General features: G+C 44.0%; 1 long non-coding RNA gene across 2 annotated transcripts; it reads right to left on the reverse strand.

Moving 5' to 3' along the window:
• Positions 1-2,521: 2,521 nt before the first annotated feature.
• On the reverse strand, positions 2,522-19,071 carry LOC149919945 (uncharacterized). Of its 2 annotated transcripts, XR_016459267.1 has the most exons (4): positions 18,552-19,071; positions 17,776-18,431; positions 10,262-10,446; positions 2,522-5,662 (listed from the first exon to the last, which is right to left on the reverse strand). It is a non-coding gene; the product is annotated as an uncharacterized LOC149919945 (long non-coding RNA). The 2 variants fall into 2 exon arrangements; XR_016459266.1 differs by having other exon boundaries at positions 17,776-19,071.
• Positions 19,072-19,172: the final 101 nt, after the last annotated feature.

A 19,172-nucleotide genomic window follows, 5' to 3' on the forward strand; every position in this document is an offset into this window, starting at 1 on the left:
TTTCTTCATAACTGACAGGGCATTCATCTTTCAACTACTGTCAGAGCTCCCCTTCTTCCTCTTGGTTATTTTGGGTCAGCATTTCACACCATGGCTTTCTGCTTTCATCTGCAGTGTGAGTTACCTGTTCTTCCAATCTAGCTACTTCTTTAGGCCCTTCAGGAAACACTAAGGAACAGGTTGTTTCTTCTCACTCCACTTCAGCCAAACCACAGGCTACTTTTTAAATATCCGCCCTGGTGACCACAACACCACAGGAGCTGTCTTTCCCCTGGCTCTGACCCCAGCTCCTTCTGAGTAGATCATCAAATCAGCCTAACCTACTGAATGCAAGGACCTATTTACTCAGCAGTTTTTTTTTTTTTTTTACCTTGCACTGCGACTCCTTGTACATGGTGTTAGTCAACAGGACAAATGCAGCCTTGAGAAAGACCAAACAACCTTTCATATTTGCACATTCAAAGCTTTCATTCTTTTCTGAATTGATCTTCTTCTAGCTGGATTGCATGTTTGACGATCATCACAAAATATGCCAAGAGTGATATTTCTGCTTGTTTCTAAGTGATACCCATACACAGGATTTATCATCAAGTCTTCTTCCAACTGAAAGGATAAGCCGTGTTTGCTCTGTCCAAGCTTCACAGAATAGAATTTCATTTTTGCTAAGAGAGACCACGGAGCAGTTTCCTTTAAAGAACTAACTGGGCAGAGCTAGGAACAGATAGGAAAAGATGGGTATAAATAGAAATTACGTCTTCCAATTACTACACTTACACTTACTACACTGGACTTTTCTCTATACCAGATTTGTTAAAATGTCAACCACCTCATTAGGAAGAAAATAATAAATATCAGTTTGTTCGTATGTAAACCTCTATTTTTCCACCAAAGAGAGCATTTATTTCTACAGCACATTTTCCACAAAACAAGATAATGAAATTGAGATGGGGAAGAACATAAAGTTAAAATCTGATGTGAAGAAAAAAGAGGGGAGAAAAAGAGAGTTCTTTCTATGATAAAGATATCGCAAGACACAGCAACATTTGCAAAAAATCTGTAAACTGATCGATCATTTTACATGGGTAGCTGTTGGATACTGAAACAACAAAAATTTTGTGGAGAAAAGCGGTGGATAAGACCTGTTTTTTAAAGTCTTTGGTTTTGAGGTGATCAGCGTAAGGTGCTGTAACAAAATTATGCTAAAAAAAGTGAAGAGGTAATTAGAAGTTCCTGAAAATTGGTATCTTTTCTAGAATCTCAAACAAAAGATCACTTAACATTAGTACGTAGTTTCATTGAGGCCATTGTGTCGAAGTTTTAGTCATCATATTGTTCTTTTTCCATTTGTCATGTTCTTCCTTCATTGTTATTTTTTTAAATGTAGGCCTGTGCATAGATTTTGTCCAAAGCACTATCATAAATATTGTTTACATTTCTATAAATGGAATGGTTTATTACAGCAATTCTTGAGTGATTACAGCTCTGCACAAGAATTTTTCAATGTCAAAGCAAGAAGGTTGTTGAAATTCTGCTTGAAAGCCATTTCTATTGTACACAGAGTATAAAAAGAAGAGGCATGTGTTTTCTTAGCATTTTAATAATTTGATAGAGTATTAAAGCTTAGGTTTGAACACACAACAAAGTCTGTCCTTTGGAAGCCAAAAAAGTCCAAGTTTGTTAAGGAAATAGCTGATGAAACCCGCACTTCAAAAGAGATAACAAGGTTATGAGAGGGTTCACCAGACCTTCTTATTCATTCTATGGACATGACGGCTCTGCACCACCCGAAGAACCCAACCAGAAAGAGCATCCAATCACCAGACCATTGCAGATGGCTACGGCAAACACCTCTAGGTGTTTAGGGCTAGAGGTAATGACCTGAAGTTGCACCAGGAGAAGTGCAGGTTGGACATTAGTAGAAATTTCTTCTCAGGAGTGGTGAGGCAGTGGCACAGGCTGCCCAGGGAGGTGGTGCAGTCACCATCCCTGGAGGTGTTCAGGAGCCGTGTGGATGTGGCACTGAGGGACGTGGGCAGTGGGCATGGGGGGCGTGGGCTGATGATGGGACTAGATTATCTTAGTGGTCTTTCCCAACCTTTATGAATCTGCGAATCTCTGCAACCTCTGCTTTCCAGTTCCAAAGAGAAGTTTCAAAACTCAACTGAGGAATACCTTAAGCAATCAGATCTGGCTTTGCAGTTAATCATGCACAAATCTGAGGACATGGATGGAGGTCCCTTCACAGTCAAATTTCTTTGTATTCCACGAAAACAACATTTTTTTTTTTCTATTGAATCAGTTAACATTTGGCCTTGATTCACAGAGACCTTCCATTGTGCTGAAATTACTATTTAGTTATTTATTTATTGGTCTTAATCAGCACTAGAAAAATATCTCTCAATCTTACCAGTAAAAAAAGGAGGCATATGACATTTGAAAATCATTGAGTTTCAAAGAGCACCTGCTGTCTTATTATAATTGAGAGAGAACTGTATGTAACTCTAAAAATAGTAAGAGACTGAAGAAATCCCATAAGAAATCCTCTGTGTACAATTTCTGAAAAATACACTCATTATCTGGCTAGAAACTTTGGCTGTCAGCTAAATGCATTTTGGGGACATACAGGAAGAAACAACTCAGAACTTACTCCTCTGAGTATCTAAAGAAGAAATTTCTACACCTTTGAGAGCTGAATCATACTGTGCTTTCATTTACAGAGTTCCTATTCACTCCAGTAGTCAGATATGCTCAGGAAGTGCACATACAAAAAAGAAAGGAGCTTTTTCTAGACAGGCAAACAGCAGGATGAAAGGCAATTATTTGCAACTTGCCAGTAGGGCAGAGAAAGCTGGACAAAAGACTTTAATGAACATAAAACAGGACTTAAATCTTCAGCCATTGCTTTGGTCTGACTGTTTTTTAAGTGACCTTGCACCAAAAATACACTCACAAATATGTTATTTTGATCACTCTTTGTAAATTAAGCACAATGCACAATGCAACTCCTATTTCCACCTGGAAATTACAGTGGATCACATGTTGGTTTCCACCTGTCCGTAATCTGCTCCATATTAAATCGAATTCACATAATACCTGCAAAAGTAAAGAACCAAATCTCTCATATGTGTTAAATGTAGGTAAACTGGTTTGGGTTTTAGCACAGCCAATCTCATTGTTTCTTCTCTGTTTGGCAGACAGAGTCCCTTTGAAGTACTCCTCAAGGCACTTCCTTTCAGCAGACACCACTTTCCCTTTGCATTGTCTCTTTCTGGGATTTCTAGGTACTTCATAACATACAGATATTGTAGCAACAGACTGCAAAAGGCTTCAAGCATGAATGCCATGGGAAAGGTGAGCCACAGGACAGGCTGTAATCCATGGGAAGGGAGCTCATGCCTGAAGGCTTCTAGGCTTTACTCCTAATATCTCTCTTTTTAATGACTGGCATTACTTCTCCACACCGTGCTTCTGGCACTGTTATGATGACACGATTATCTGTCACAACGCAAAATGAAGCTGGAGATGCTGGTTCCAAGGGATGCTCTGAACAGGGCTCAGTGCCAGCACACAGCCTGCCTTGTGCCCACACTGCCTGCCTGAGCAGAGGGAGAATAGCGTGGGTTTCCTCTGGGAAACACTGCAGGTCTCTGGACTGCGAGAGAAACAGCTGCTCAGCAGTCAGGTTTGAAATGCTGTGTTTTACAGATTCAAGCAAATCTGATTTTATAACATGTTCAGGGAGCAGGAATGTCATATACTGTGTCACTTGCTGTACAGATTAAACTAATAGCAGAGGAAACCTTAGCAGATTAAACTAGCAGAATAGTATTCAATTTTGTTATCAATCTATAACACTAGATGAGAAAATTAATTTATTTACTAATCAGTTGTTTACATCCCTCACAATTTTTAAAGCAAAAATCTGTCTCTGGCTGTCCCCAGGGTTGTCACCATATCAAAACCACAGCATTAGGGTTGAGGAGTCCCAATTCCCAAGCTAAGCCTGCTGCTCCATTGCCTCCTAAACACCTTTTGCACCTCAGCTTTGCTCATCCCAACACTAAGCATCCTCTGTCAGGAGCTGCACCACACTGCTGACACTAGCTGCATCAATATCAGGTTCCTGCCATCTTTTACAGACAAACATTGTGGGAACTCTGAGTTCTGCACTCACCTGTGCTCTGTGCACACTGGAACACTGGAGCAATGTGCCCTGATAGTGGAAGAGAGGAAGGGAGGAGAAGCTCTGCAAGAAGAAAACCTGGCTTCCACACTCCGGTCCTCCATCTTTCTCCAAATGAAATAGAATTACAGAATCAGTAAGGTTGGAAAGACCTCTAAGATCATCTACTCCAAATGTCATCCCACTGCAATCTTAGCATTAAACCATGTCCTTCAGTGTGACATCTACTCTTTTCTTGAACACCTCCAGGGGTGGTGACTCCACCACCTCCCTGACAGCCTCTGCCACTGCCTCACCATTCTTACTGAGAAGAAATTTCTCCTAATATCCAACCTGAATGCAGTGATGCTGGAGGGCTGTGACATCTTGTCTTAACTCTCAGACAGCACATATCAAGCACTTGGATCAATTTTCTTCCATGGTGCGTGAGGCAGAAAAAGTGGAGATGCTGCCTTTTTGTCAATTAGATCTCAAAATACCCTTTTATAACCAGGTAGAATGACTTGCATATTCCTCTTCTTAGCATTCTCTGTCTCCTTACAGAAAAGATACACGTGAAGGCACCCACACTTCCCATGTTCTTACAACAGACTCATAACCCATTTTAAACCTAAATGCACCCTTCTGGAGATACTCGCCATCTCTATTTTCAGAGAGAATGATGGAGAAAGCCAGTTGCTAAGATTTTGTTTCTTATTCCACAAACATGGGACCAGATTCCTTCAAAGGGACAATAATCTTTCTATGATGTGTCTCACTGCACAAATTACAATATCATCATAAAACAGAAAAATGATTGTCTCTTAGAATGAGATCTTTCTGGTCTCATGCTTGTGGGATAAAGTAATGGATTCATCTCATCTCATGGTAAGCCATAGACCTTGATGGCAGAGCCTCCCTCCAATCTAGATTACCTTCAGTGGGTGGGATAAACAAATTGTAGAAGCTTAATCAATCCACCCTGAAATCAGTGACTATTCTAAATACTTCCAAAGCATCCCTTTACTGCAATGGCTGCAGTGTTTTACCCAGTGTTTTGAGAGAAGCTGTGGTTTTATGTCACAGCTGGTCCTAAAAGAGGGGTTGCAGGAACTCATGCAGGGCTCCAGTTGAGTCAAAACACTGCTCATCAAGAGATTTCCTAGCAGCCTGGTGGCCAAACAGGCAGTTTCCTCATTCTTTTATGGCTACAACAGGCACTTCTCATCTCACTCTCTCCAGCCTTTCTTTGTAGGTGAGCTGCATGGTGGTCACACCGTACACCAGCTCAGCAGTCATGCTGTCTTTTCATGTTCAGAGGATAGAAGGAAACACCAACTGGAAGAGTTTCTCCACCCATCTGTAGAACTGTTCATCGGGAGAAAAGCAAGTGAAGTGCAAGAAATGCTCCATTCACACACTCCGCACTCACTGCCTTTTTCAGTCATAGAGAAGTAGTGCCGTAGTTATCACAAGATCCATGCTTCTAGACATCTCCATCTGTGAAGGCAATGGGAAAATCCCATTAGGAGCAAAGTTGCAGACTGGATATTCCAGGTGCCAGAGCTGAGATGGCTTTGCCAGCTGCTCTGCAAAAGGTTATGAATTGCATTCAGGGAATAAAAATAAAAAGCAGCATGCTCAAACACCTGTTCTGCACAGGACTACAAACTCCCTAGTCTGTTCCCCCTCAAGGAAGCTGTAGCTCAATAGCATGTACAGACAGCTTTGCAAAGAGCAGTTGTGAACACATTAGCAGATGTAACATCAGGCTGCTCAGATGTTTAAAAAACACATCCAGAAAGGTGCTGATTATTTGAAGTTGTTCCTTAAGAAAAAAAATCAGCTCTGCTCCTGCAGCCAAAGACCTGGTATTTTGCTAACGCTGTGCCTCCCAAGCTGTCTTCTAGGCTAAAAACTGCCATGGTTCAGTGGTCCATGAGGAAGGTGCCCTGCTCCTGAAGGCACACACCTGCACTGAACAGTACCAGCCACTCAGCTGGCAGAGGAAAAGCCCTGAAAATAGGATATTTTAAGAGGTCAAACCGGGACATGATTGAAATATTCAGTTGTTTTTCTAAAATGCTGTGGTTTTTGAGGAAGGGCACTAGTGTGTAACCCCGTCCCTGCTCTCTAATGTTTTTTTTTTCAGCCTGAAGTTGTATTATCCTTTGGGGTATCTCTTACTCCATAGAAGACCGCCCACAGAAGAGAGAAGTGTGAAGTGAGAGAGACCAGACCCACATTCACCCTTAAAGGAAGAGCATAGTCAGCACTGTTCAGCCGTTAGAAACAATCACTGCTAGAGACAAACAAAACTAAAAATCTTTTTTAAGAGCTGGATGAATTGAGGAACAATGACATCAGCCTGGCTAACATGATTCCTCAGAAAGCATCAAAAATGACTAAGCAACAGTACAGACACTACAACTCTAAACCACAAACACTTGCACACCAATAACGTGATTTGTGACAAATTTCTCTCAGGAAGTTTCCAGCAAGTGCCATATATTACATGTGTTAATGATCCAGTGGAAAACAAGCATGCTGTTAGATATCACACTCTCAAGCATGCATTTGTAATGCAGAACACCCCATCACAGAACATCCTAACAATGTACCCTCTGACAGACGAGCTTCTGAGTTGCACAACAGCTGTATTCTTTTGGGAAAGGCAGAAATTGTTTTCTACTACTTGCTATTACAACAAATATCTCCTCTGTAGAAGAAAGTTATTAAAGAAAGCTCTAAGACCAAGCCACAATATGGTGAACCAAATGGAGCGTGTCTCAGGACAGACCCTCAGCTATTGACAGAGCCCCATATGGGAGCCAAGATCACACTCCATCGAGTATGAGGTTCAGTCAGCCCCACACCAGCAGGAGCAGAGAAGTGATCATCCCTCTGTACTGGCACTGGTGAGGCCGCACCTCAAGTACTGTGTTCAGTTTTGGGCCTCTCACTACAAGCAAGCCATTGAGGCCCTGGAGTTTGTCCAGAGAAGGGCTACGGAGCTGTGAGGGATCTGGAGCACAAGCCTGATGGGGGAACAGCTGAGGGAACTGGAATTGCTCAGTCTGGGAAAGAGGAAGCTCGGGGAGGCCTTATCACTTTACAGCCACCTAAAAGGAAGATGCGGTGTGGTGGGGGTCAGCCTCTTCTCCCACATAACTAACAATAAGATGAGAGAGAATGGCCTCACGTTGTGCCAGGGGAGGCTCAGGTTGAATATTTGAAAGAATTTCTTCTCAGAAAGAGCAACGAGGCATTGATGAGGCTACCCAGGGGACTGTTGGAGTCACCATCCCTGGAGGTGTTAAAGAAACATTTAGATGTTATACTAAGGGACAATGGATTAGTGAGGAAATATTAGTGGTAGAGGACAGTTGAATTAGATGATCTTGAGGTCTCTTCCAACCTTAGTAATGCTACAATTCCATGCGTACAGTTTTACAGTCTAGCTCAACGCAGCCATGTCCGTTCAGACACACAGTGACAGCCTATGACAAAGCAGTGAGTGGCTTCTGCCTCCATGACTTGCTGAAGAATTGTGCTACGTGCCTGTGTTGGATGTTGACATGATTGCTGGTGTGGGAGCAAAGCAAAGTACACATGCACTGCAATGGAGAGCCAGAGATTGTGCTCCTGCTATTAACATTGTGTCCTGAACCATGGTCCACATCACTACATACGTGGGTTTTTTTTTCTAAAGTTTGTCCAGCTGTGTACAGCATAAAGCCTTCCAGGAAGACATTTGGTACAGAAGAATACTGTAGCCTCATTCACTTCATTTGAGGCCTTTATTGCTTTCCCATCCAAATAATACATGTACAACTTTTAAATTGGTTAAAAGGAGTTGGACAGAAAAAAATAAAGAATACCCTGGGTGAAACATTAGCAACCAAGCTGCAATTAAGACATGCATGAGTCATTTAAGACTGGGCCCACTGGGCTCCATGGATTACTCTAGCACCCAAATTTTTCCAGAAATGTCAGACAAGTTTACCACAGCAATTAAGCTGTCTGCCATCTGTAAAAGATTTACCCCAGAGTTTTCTTAATGTTTTTTTCCTCCTGAAATACATTCAGCTTAATTCTTTCAACATTTTGCCTATCTTTCAAGTCCATATACATTAAGTATTGCAGAGCTAGCTAGATTTTTGAGGGCAACCATTCCTTCTAAGGATTAGTTGTGCGCTGGTGCACTGAAATTTTATATACAGAGTAACACTCTGAATATGAATTATTTCTTGAGAAACACTGCACCTATTCTTGGGAATGGAGAAGTAAAAACTTTACTAGGAATTTCAGCCAAGGAACTGAGATTAACACTCTTTATTCTCCTCCCAAATGGTGAGTTATTTTCAGAGTACTAGACCAGACTTGAGCTTAATGTCTCCGTCGCACTGTATTAAAAATGCCCTATGAGTAAATAAGCACACTCACAGAGTGACAATGAAAGACCCGAATCCGAAATCTTCAGCGTGTTGGGGAAAGTTCACATTTTCTCGAGAGCATTTAGCACACCTTGCAGTCCAAGAAAAACAGCAGTTAGAGAAACTGAAGGCTATTCTTGATGTTTCCCTTCCATATACGTTGAGCATGAGCTAGTTGTTCCCAATGGCCTTGCACTGGTGGGGGTTTTCACTTTTCTGTATGGAAACTATTTGAAGGCACTTTTCTTTCTGACAACTCTCAAAATGCAGGTTGATTATACGAACAATAACCTGTCCGTACCACTTTATTCCTCTTTCTGACCATTTATGCTTGTGCTGAAACTTCTGTTCTCTCACCATGTGCCCAAACACTATCCTCTAAAATAATCTCTGAAAAAGTAACCCACTCACACTTAAAAGGCAGCAGAGGATGGATGACCTTCCACCTATTCTCACATAGGCACAGAATCCCATTTGGAGCTTGTTTGTGACAAAATCGGGAACAACTGCATGCTGCTTCCAGTTCTGTATACTTGTGTCCAGTTCTGGGCTCCCCAAAAAAGACAGAGATCTTCCAGAAGGAGTCCAGCAGGAGGCCACAGAGATGGTAAAATGTCTGGAGCATCTCCCCTATGAGAAAAGAAAGCTGAGCAACCTGAGTCTGTTCACCCTGAGGAGAAGACGACTGATGGGAGATCTGATAGATGTTTATAAATATTTAAAGGGAGGTGGGATGCGAATGGATGAGGCTCTTCTCAGTGGTGTGTAGTGAGAGGATAAGAAGCAGTGGCCTAAAACTTGAACATAGGAAGTTCTATACAAACACGTGGAAGAATTTCTTTACGTTAAGAGTGATAGCGCACTGGAAAAGGCTGCCCCAACAGGTTGTGAAGACTCCTTCTATGGAGATATTCAAGAGCAGCCTGGATGCCTATCTGTGCAACCTGCTGTAGGGTATTACTTTATGATAACTCAATGATCTCTTGAGGTCCCTTCCAACCCTTGCGATTCTTTGACTGCAAAGATAAACTGAGGCCTTAAAGAAATTGGGAATGAGCACAAGAATTTTAACAGTACACAATAAACAACCACGTAAATGAGAAGAGCTGCAGTTACAAAAAGAAATAGCTAAATCCCTCACATGGGTTGTGCAAGGCTTTTGAAATCCTTGAGTGACAAGAGCTACCTGTAAAATATAAATTTATCCTTTGCTGCTCAAACTTCTTGCTAAATTTTGGGATGGTGGTTCTGCACATTTAGGAATTACTTGGCTAGCCTCAGTAATTTCATAACTGACGTTCTGCATTCATTAATGCAACATCCCTGGTTTCTACTTTCAGTTTCTAATAATATGTTTTTTTTTTTCTGTTTCTGGAACTGAATTTCATCATCTGGTCATACAACTGAGGAAAGCACTCAAAACCAAAGAGAAGTCTGATACTGCATTGCCTTATGGATGAGCAGTTTGCTGGCACTAAGGCACTGCAAGGGTTCTCCTAGCTGGGCCTGAATCCCTACTGGCAACAGCCTGTGTGGAGTCCCTTGGAAGCCTCTGGTTTCCCCTCTTCCCTAATGTGTGTCTGGGGGCATAGGGCCTCACCTGCTGCAGTGGTGGCCCCAGCCAATCCTACCACCAGCCCCAGGGACAAGTCTTTGGTCTTACCATAGTTCGCTGCCATGTCTGCAGTGGGGCTGGGGCAAGCAGCTCACTCTCCTCTGGAGCTGTCACTCATCATTCATCCATCAGGTATAACGGCATCAGCCCCTCAGTCACGGGTAGCATCTCTAGCTGGGATCCTACACCACAGTTGCACAAGGTGGTGAACATCAGGCCTTTTGCAGGTTATACTGCAATGCAGCAAAAAGAGAAGTACAACAGACATTTGTTTTTGGTTGCAATCCTGAAAGCTCCCAAACAGTACATGGGGGTAGGGGGGGGGGTGCAAACAAAACTGCTGGGTTAAGCCTTGGTGCTGTCAGTGCCAAACAGGCTTGCTGATGCACCTCTTCTCCACTCCTGTGTTTATTCCTTCGGTTATAATACGAGTGCTGGTGAAGGAAGAGCTGACACAGATGTCAAGATGTTACACTGATTTAAACCAGCGAAGGGCTTCACTGTTTGCTCTTACCCCCATACAGAAAGGAAAGTTTATAGCACTAAAATGAGGTGTCTGCCAGCTCCACTTTACACACGCTTTCAAAAATATCGTTGCTATTAAAAATAGTGTATGTTAGGCACTAAAAAAATAGCAATAATCAGCAGCATAGAGTACATTCTTTCCATTAAATATTTTTTTTTAGCCCCTGGGCCCAGGGCTGCTCCCACAGAATAGGAGACAAAAAAATATGGACAAACTTCCAGGCAGGCTGCATATCTGGAGCTGCCCAGGGAGGCCAAGGGGGAATAAGCACACCCATGCCCCAAGCATGGCAGCAACGGTGGAGAAAAGAGGCAGAGGTGACAGCTATCAGGCCACCAAGGAAAGGGATGGGAAAAATCATGTTCAGGATCACTGTTGTGAGCAGAAGATTGAGACAGACAAGCAGGAACAAAAAAGTTTGAAAGAATAGGCTCAGAACTGCTTTACTGCCTCTGAGACAAGGAGAAGTACTGGATGCTGAGTCCAGTCTGAGTGAGTTCAGCGCTTCTTCCTCATCAGGATGGGCTACCAAACACATCATCTTCATTGAGACATCCATAGTCATCTTCCTTCTGTTTTCTGAGAACTCTGAAAATGCAGCCACCCAAAGAGGTGCAATGAATGCACTTACAGCATCAGGTTTACCTTGACCAGAGGTGCCACTCCCCTTAGATGCTTCCAGTAGGTATCTGAAGCACTGGAGTAAGCCCTCCCTGGTCTCTGTGATTTCCGAAAAATTTTAACTCCCCTGAAAATGTTGGGACACTGACTCATCCATTTCTTACGTTTTTGGTTCACTAACAGTAACTGCTACATCCTCAAAACAAAAGAGGTCACAGGACCCCTGAATCACTTTCCTTCTATTGTCCCTGCTCAAGTTGGCTAGGCTCTCACGGAAAGGAGACACACAGAATTGTGCTTTTCTCCAGCATGTTGGTTAAGCAAGAGCTGCACAAACATAAAGAGCTGCGTTACCTATCATACTTCAAACCAGTGCCTTCCTCATGAGATGATTCCTTCAGTTCCCTATGGTAACCCCTAAGCTCCACCACAGCAAGGTCCCAATTCAGGAAAGCATTCAGACTGTGCTTGTATCAAATAGCAGTCAGGAGGAGCGGGGGCCCTACGGGAGCAAGGAGCCATTGATCGGTTAAAAACAGAGGGACACAGTAAGAGGAAAATCAAAAGAAACCATCTTGTTCCAGGATGTGAAGTCAAGTGCAGTGCATATAGCACAGATATCCACTGGTAAAGGCTGAAGCTCAGCTCTTGACTCTGCCCTTCCCATTAGACCACCATCTGATTTGAAGTGCACACAGCAGGTGTAGTACCACCTGAAGATCAGGCCCAGCCAGCATGTGTTTATGAAAGCCATGTCCTGCTTAACCAACCTTATCTGCTCACCAGGTGAACCACCTGGTAGATGATGGAAAGGCTGTTGACGCAATCTACCTAGACTTCAACAAAGCCTTTGACACTGTCTCCCACAATATTCTCCTGGAGAAGTCCATAGCTTGGATAGGTACACTCTTTGCTGATTAAAGAACTGGCTGGAGGGCCAGGCCCAGAGAGTGGTGGTGAATGGAGTTAAATCCAGATGGTGACCGGTCACGAGTGGTTTTCCTCAGTGGTGCTGGGGCAAACACTGTTTATTATCTTCATTAAGGACCTGGATGAGGGGAATTGAGTGCATCCTCAGTTTAAGTTTGTGGATGACACCAAGCTGGGAGTGTCAAACTGCCTGAGGGTAGGAAGGCCCTGCAGAAGGACCTGGACAGATTGGATCAATGGCTGAGGTCAATGGGATGAAGTTCAACAAGACGCAGTGTCCGGTCCTGCGCTTTGGTCACAACAATTCCAAGCATTGCTACAGGCTGAGGGCAAAGTGGCTGAAAGTCTGCAGAGGAAAAGGATCTGGGGGTGCTGGTCAACATTTGGCTGAACATGAGCCAGCAGTGCACTCAGCCAAGAAGGCCAATGGCCTCCTGGCTTGTATCAGAAATAATGCAGCCAGCAGGAGCAGCAAGGTGATCATCTCCCTGTACTCAGCTCCGGTGAGGCTGCACCTCAAGTGCTGTGTACAGTTTTGCGCCCCTCACTACAAGAAAAACACTGAGGCCCTGAAGCACATCCAGAGAAAGACAGTGAAACTGGAAAGAGGTCTGGAGCACTATACTGGAGCTGAGGGAACTAAGATTGTTCAGCCTGGAGAAGAGGCGGCTCAGGAGAGATCTCACTGCTCTTTACCTGAAAAGAAGATGTGACAAGGTGAGGGTCAGCCTCTTCTCTCAGGTAACAGCAATAGGATGAGAGGGAATGGCCTCAAGTTGCACTAGGGGAGGTTCAGGTTGGATATTAGGAAACATTTATTCTCAGAAAGAATGGTGAGGCACTGGCTCACGCTGCCCAGGGAAGTGTTGGAGTCACCGATGCTGGAGGTGTTTAAGGAAATAGTAGATGTAGTTCACAGGGACATGGCTTAGTGGGCAATACTGATGGTAGATGGATGGTTGGACTAGATGCTCTTAGAGTCTTTTTCAAACTTAAAGATTCTATGGTTCTATGAAGTGTCCATGCCACAAAGCTCAACTGATATGGCTGCCCTCTCTCTGCCTCTTTTCCAGTCTGCCTGCTGTCACTGTCATTTTTATGGACTTCTGCCCTCTCTGTATATCCTGAATACACATTTTGTGAATACCCCAAGAGCTAAATTCTGCCATAGCCTCCAGTAGTCCTTGCTAACAGAGTCTGGCTGCCAGGCTGCAGCCGCTCCAGATCTCCCACTACACCTGAGAAAGCAACGACCAGAGACAAACACAGGCAGGCACTTGGAGGTGCGAACATTGCTGCCAAACCCAGAGAGGCCATTTCAAGACAGCACTCCATAGGACAGAAGCTGGTACTGAAAATCTCCTTTTGCCACCAACTCAGCTTTTTCTTGACATTCATCACAAAACTCACTCTGCAATTGCACACCAGCCTCATCTGCATAATGATGACAGTGGCTATGTCTTTGGACATGAAGACACATCCTACCATAGGGATGTGCCCAAGGGATTGGTTGATTTGATTTCTGTTTCTACTCAGTCTGCACCATAAATACGTGGCACTAAATTATTATAAAACTAATGAATTGTAGGGCTTGGAAGGAACCTCTAGAGATCACCTAGTCCAGTGCTCTGCTAAAACAGGTTCCCTACAGCAGATCACACAGGAAAGCAACCAGGAGGGTCATAAATATCTCCAGAGAGGGAGACTCTACAACCTCCCTGGGCAACCTTTTCCAGTGTTCTGTCACCCTCACAATAAAGAAGTACTTCCTTGCATTTGTATAGAACTTCCTGTGTTCCAGTTTTTGCCTACTGCCCTTTGTGCTTTGACAGCACACCACTGAACAGAACATGATCCCATCTACTTGACTCCTGCACTTTAGATATCTATAAACAGTGATGAGATCTCAATCTTCTCCAGGCTGGACAGTCCCAGGTCTCTCAGCCATTCCTCATACAGGAGCTGTTCCCAGCCCCCAGTCTTCTTTGTATCCTTGGACCCTCTCTAGTAGTTCCCTCTTTTTCTTGAACAAAGGAACCCAGAAAGAAAAAAACTTTGACTGGTGAATGTGCATTGAAAACCATGAGCCTGCTTTCCTATGCACTGAGGCTATTTCCATTAAAAAAAAAAACCAAATGAGCAGAGACACAAAGCCAAGCTTAGAGGAGGGAAAAAGACCAGGGGCTTTGCTCAGCCTTGGGGGTTTACAGACCACAGTGCTCTGTCTCATGAAACACCACTACTAAGAGGGACACAGGGGTTTAAAGCAAAGCAGCATGTATTAGAGCACCAAAACTCATTCAATGTGGCAACACTGCCATCCTGCTTCCTAGTGACTCATGCTCTTTTCTCACGGTCAGCATTTCAAGAGATGTCCCAGAAAGCTTTTTCTACTCCAAAAGTGCTAAGAGGCTGACTGTGTGTCTCCTTCAGTTTGCTCAAACCTCCTTTTTTGTGCAAAGACACATCTCGCTATAGAAAAAAATAAAAGCCTCAAACGTTCATTTCATAGTTACACCCAGCTAGAAGAACTATTTCAAAATTCACTGGTTTCTTGGTTCAGCTTCAGGCTTTATGAATCAACACTTAAGAACTGAATTAACAATTACAAAATGGTAATTAGCTCACCTTACAACTGAAAATGGTTTATTCCTTTTATTTTCCTTATGTTAAATACAAAGAAAAGGGCCAAAAGCACAGAGAGAGTAGACTGTTGGATCAAATTACATTACATTAATCCTGCTCATTCTGTATGCAATGTTTTGGTGAGCAGAGAATCATAGACCCATTAAGAAAAGACCTGTGAAATCATCCAGTCCAACTGCCGACCTACCCCCACCATGCCCACTGCCCACATCCCTCAGTGCCACATCCACACGGCTCTTGAACACCTCCAGGGACAGTGATTTCACCACCTCCCTGGGCAGCCTGTGCCACTGCCTCACTGTTCTTGCTGAGAAGAAACGTTTCCCATTTCTCAACCTGAAACTCCCCCAGCACAATTTGAGGTTGAACCCCACCTTGCCACAAGCTCCCTTCATCCAGGTGTGGTTGTAGAGAACAATGAGGTCTCCCCTGAACCTCCTCTTCTCCAGACTGAACAATCCAGTTCCCTCAGCCACTCCCCATCAGACTTGTGCTCCAGACCCCTCACAGCTTTGTTGCCCTTCTCTGGACACACTCCAGGGTCTGATGGTTGAGAGAGAAACACAAAACACTATCCCTTGCCAAGCTCTCCCCTGCAATTGAAAATATTAATCCCCATAACCTATTATTCTTAACTGATCCTATAAAAATTAGTGTCTTCTGCAGGCCAGTGAAACAAACATCTTGTTGATGGAAATGGGAAAAGGAATGGATGGACAAGTCCTGCTCTCTACTCTCAGTTAAACTCTAGGAGGCTGCCATGGAGCTCCAGCACAGCTCCTACAGCCAGAAATGTCCCCTCACTCTGCTCCATGGGAGCACTGAAGCCTGAGTTGATCAGTGGGGCTACTTTGTCAATGTAAGCTTATGATGAAGAAGGAAAGGAAAAGGAGGATAGACACTGCATTTGTTACTAGTGTAATAATTCATGGGAACCTCCATATCTTTTATTCTTCCAGAAACAAAAGAAGCCAGGATGTGTAAATAAAACAAGGAAACTGGAAATAATGAAGGAGCAGTTTTCAAGGCAATTGTGAAAAATGAATAATAGCAGTAATGTGTGAAGAACAGAAAAAGCTTCTCAATGAGAGAACACGGGTTGGGATTTAGAAAGGAAAAACTCAAAAGGCGAAGGAAAAGTCTTTAGAAGGTGCACTGAGCTCATGAGCTGAACAAGATTGAATAGTAAAATGAGGAAAAGGAGATTAACACCTAAAAAAAAAATTCTATTTCCAAGTTTCTGGAGATCAGGCCCACAAGAACTGCTGGTGACAGAACTAAGCCCCTGGTATTTGGGTATCCCGGGCTGTCCCAGACCCAAAGCTGACCTTTCACTCCCCTCAGCTGTCACACAAATGTCCACACCAAATGCCTTAGGAAGGATGTCCCTCCTTCCAAAAGAAAAATACGTGGTAGAAAAAGCAGATGTAGGTATTAGTCTCCCCTACTTGGTTGCCTCAAGGTCCTTATGGTCCTTAAGTTCATTCCAGAGCCCTGTGGTTGGTTGGCAGTGGTGGCACTTGTGCTGGGATTCTCTCCTGTCACTCCTCAAGGGGACAGAGTGAGTTCTGGGATTTGGGCATGCTTCTTTCCCCGTGGTTTTCACAACACACTTACCAACATTTTATCTTGCCCAGGGCCACTGCAGCCAAAGGCCTGGACAGCCATTTATACCAGAGTGCTACTGTTTGCTTGGTCAGCACAGCTCTGCACAATGGCCTCATGCTGCCCTGTGCCTTCCAGGTTTCCTGTGCCTGGCAGGCTTCCTTGAAGTGTGGCACTGATTTGATGCCTGCAGGCCCAGCTTTGCTCTGCAGGCAGGAGGTCATGTTGAGGGCTTTTTCAAAGCATCCTCCATGCCAGCCCCCTGATAATGACAAATCTTGGTTTATTGCCTCTCCCAAGGCCTCACAGTGCTTCTAGAAGACATCATAGTGGTAATCTCACATCCATCACTCTTGAAGCCAGATGTAAACCAACCACAGAAAGTTGTATACAGCCACCAAACCATATGAATGGTTTTATAACTACTGGCAACCCGCAGCACGTTAAATATTATATTAACGTTCAGCAATTCTTCTGCTGCTTCCTGTGCTTTGACAGCATGTTCACCCCAGTTTGTCACAAGCTCACAGTGCAGCCTATGACTTGTTTTAGGAAAAAATCCCCAAAAGGTGGTCTTCCTTTCACTGTGCCAGGCCTTTGGTCTGCAACCAGAGAGAAGGAGGCAATATAACAGGACTGTGAGAAGGAGACAAAGTTTTTACATGGCTGTGCCATGCATGGAGGCAAAAGCAGCTGGCAGCTGGCCTCCAGCACTGCACTTAGGAGAAGAGGCCAAAAGACCACCAACAGCCTCCAAACATCATTTAAAGAAAAACTATTTGATGAGTTCACAAAGCCTGGCCCCAGAGTGCTTCTAACATGTTGAACTACAAGAAAAGCATTAAGGCCCTGAAGCACGTCCAGAGAAGGGCAACGAAGCTGTGAGGGGTCTGGAGCACAGGTCTTGTGGGGAGGAATGAGAGGGATTGGCCTCAAGTAGCATTAGAGGAGGTTCAGGTTGAGTATTGGGAAATATTTCTTCTCAGCAAGAACAGTGAGGCAGTGGCACAGGCTGCCCAGGGAAATGGTGGAGTCACCATCCCTGGAAGTGTTCTAGAGCTGTGTGGATGTGGCACTGAGGGATGTGGGCAGTGGGCATGGTGGGGTTTGGTTGGCAGTTGGACTGGGTGATCTTAGAGGTCTTTTTCAATCTTAATTCTATGAACTAATTGCAATTGATGTTTCTTTCACTCTGTGTTATCAACCCTCTACATTCTAGAATAGCAAATTTTACCTGCAGTACTTGACTGACCACAGCTTTCTGTAGCTCTCATCCATATGGGGCACAGCTGGAGGGAAAGTCACATCGCAATGGCAGCACATCACCCCGCACACAACTCACTCTGCACCAAAAATAGTCATGGCTTCCTCCACCCGCGCAGCCTGGAAATAAAACATATGGAGTTAGCACGGCCACTGATTGGATTTTGATTGCCCTGAAACACTGCCAAGTTTAAAGTGGAGAGTGCGGCCTGAAAGGAAATACAGTAGACACGAGACAATTTATTTGTTTCTGAGCGGGGACCTGGCTGACAGGCTGCGCTGAAGGTGGCTAACAAGAGCAACATGTTCCCATATGGAAACCATATGGGGAAATCAGCCAGGATCTGAAAACATGGCACAACGTATGGATTGTGGCAAGAGGAAAGAGGGGAGCGCTGTAAAATCGGTGCCAATCACAACAGCAAATTGCTGATGGATAGTGCTGATAAATAGCTGAAATAGTTAACATACTGGCAGGTCTCAGACACAGCACTCTAAAGGCCATAGAAAGAAAATGCAGGCATTGGGGGCACTTGAAAAGGTAAGAGTGTGATAGCTGGCATCATGAGTGGTTGTATTTTCAGCAGTCTCTTGCTTCCACTCACAAGCGCGAGGGCCTCCAAAAACCTGGAAAAGGGAGAAAGAAAAAATCATAACGGAATGGCTGTGACGTTATTAAAGGTAGCAGCAGTCATTTTGTCTCCTGAGAGGAGCTGCATAAAAACAACTGAAAGTGCAAATATTTACCCCGGGGTTGGGGAGAAGCATTGCAGCCAGGAGAGAAGCACGAGGGGAATTGCGGGGAGGAGACAGTATGGGCGATGTGCGTCCCCCTAGGGGATAAAGGGAGATAAGGGGCAGAAAGGAGAAGGAAGGGGAATGCCCCGGCCCGAGCCCGGGCAGCAGCCCAGCGTCTCCCCGCTCCCAGCCGTACCGACAGGCTCCTGGCTGGAGCCTTGAGCTGGGCGACATCGCCCTCCCGCGGTACCGCTGTGCACGTGTATATGATGCATCTTTTATATTAATGACATATATCGCAGCTGAAAATTTGCTCTGTCAAATAGCATTACTGTGCTCTTTGTAGCTGCCGTAGTTTCCGGGGAATATAAATAAATAGGAGGCATTACTTTCGGATCAAAGTACAGATATGTGTTTGCATATATATACACCATAAATATTTGTACATACACATATGACATATTTATATACACACTATACACACACAAGTAAAAGGTAAACTGCTCTGGAGTTAAACACTAGAAATGACTACTTAACCCCAAAACAAAATGTTTCAGTCAATAACAAGCCCTTTTGAATTCTGTTTTTCTTTTCTGTTTGTTAAAATAGCTGAAGTTTGTCATGTATATA

This window comes from Phasianus colchicus, chromosome 1 (genome assembly GCF_987193195.1).
Source record: "Phasianus colchicus chromosome 1, bPhaCol1.hap1.1, whole genome shotgun sequence".
In the NCBI taxonomy this organism is placed as follows: Eukaryota; Metazoa; Chordata; class Aves; order Galliformes; family Phasianidae; genus Phasianus; species Phasianus colchicus.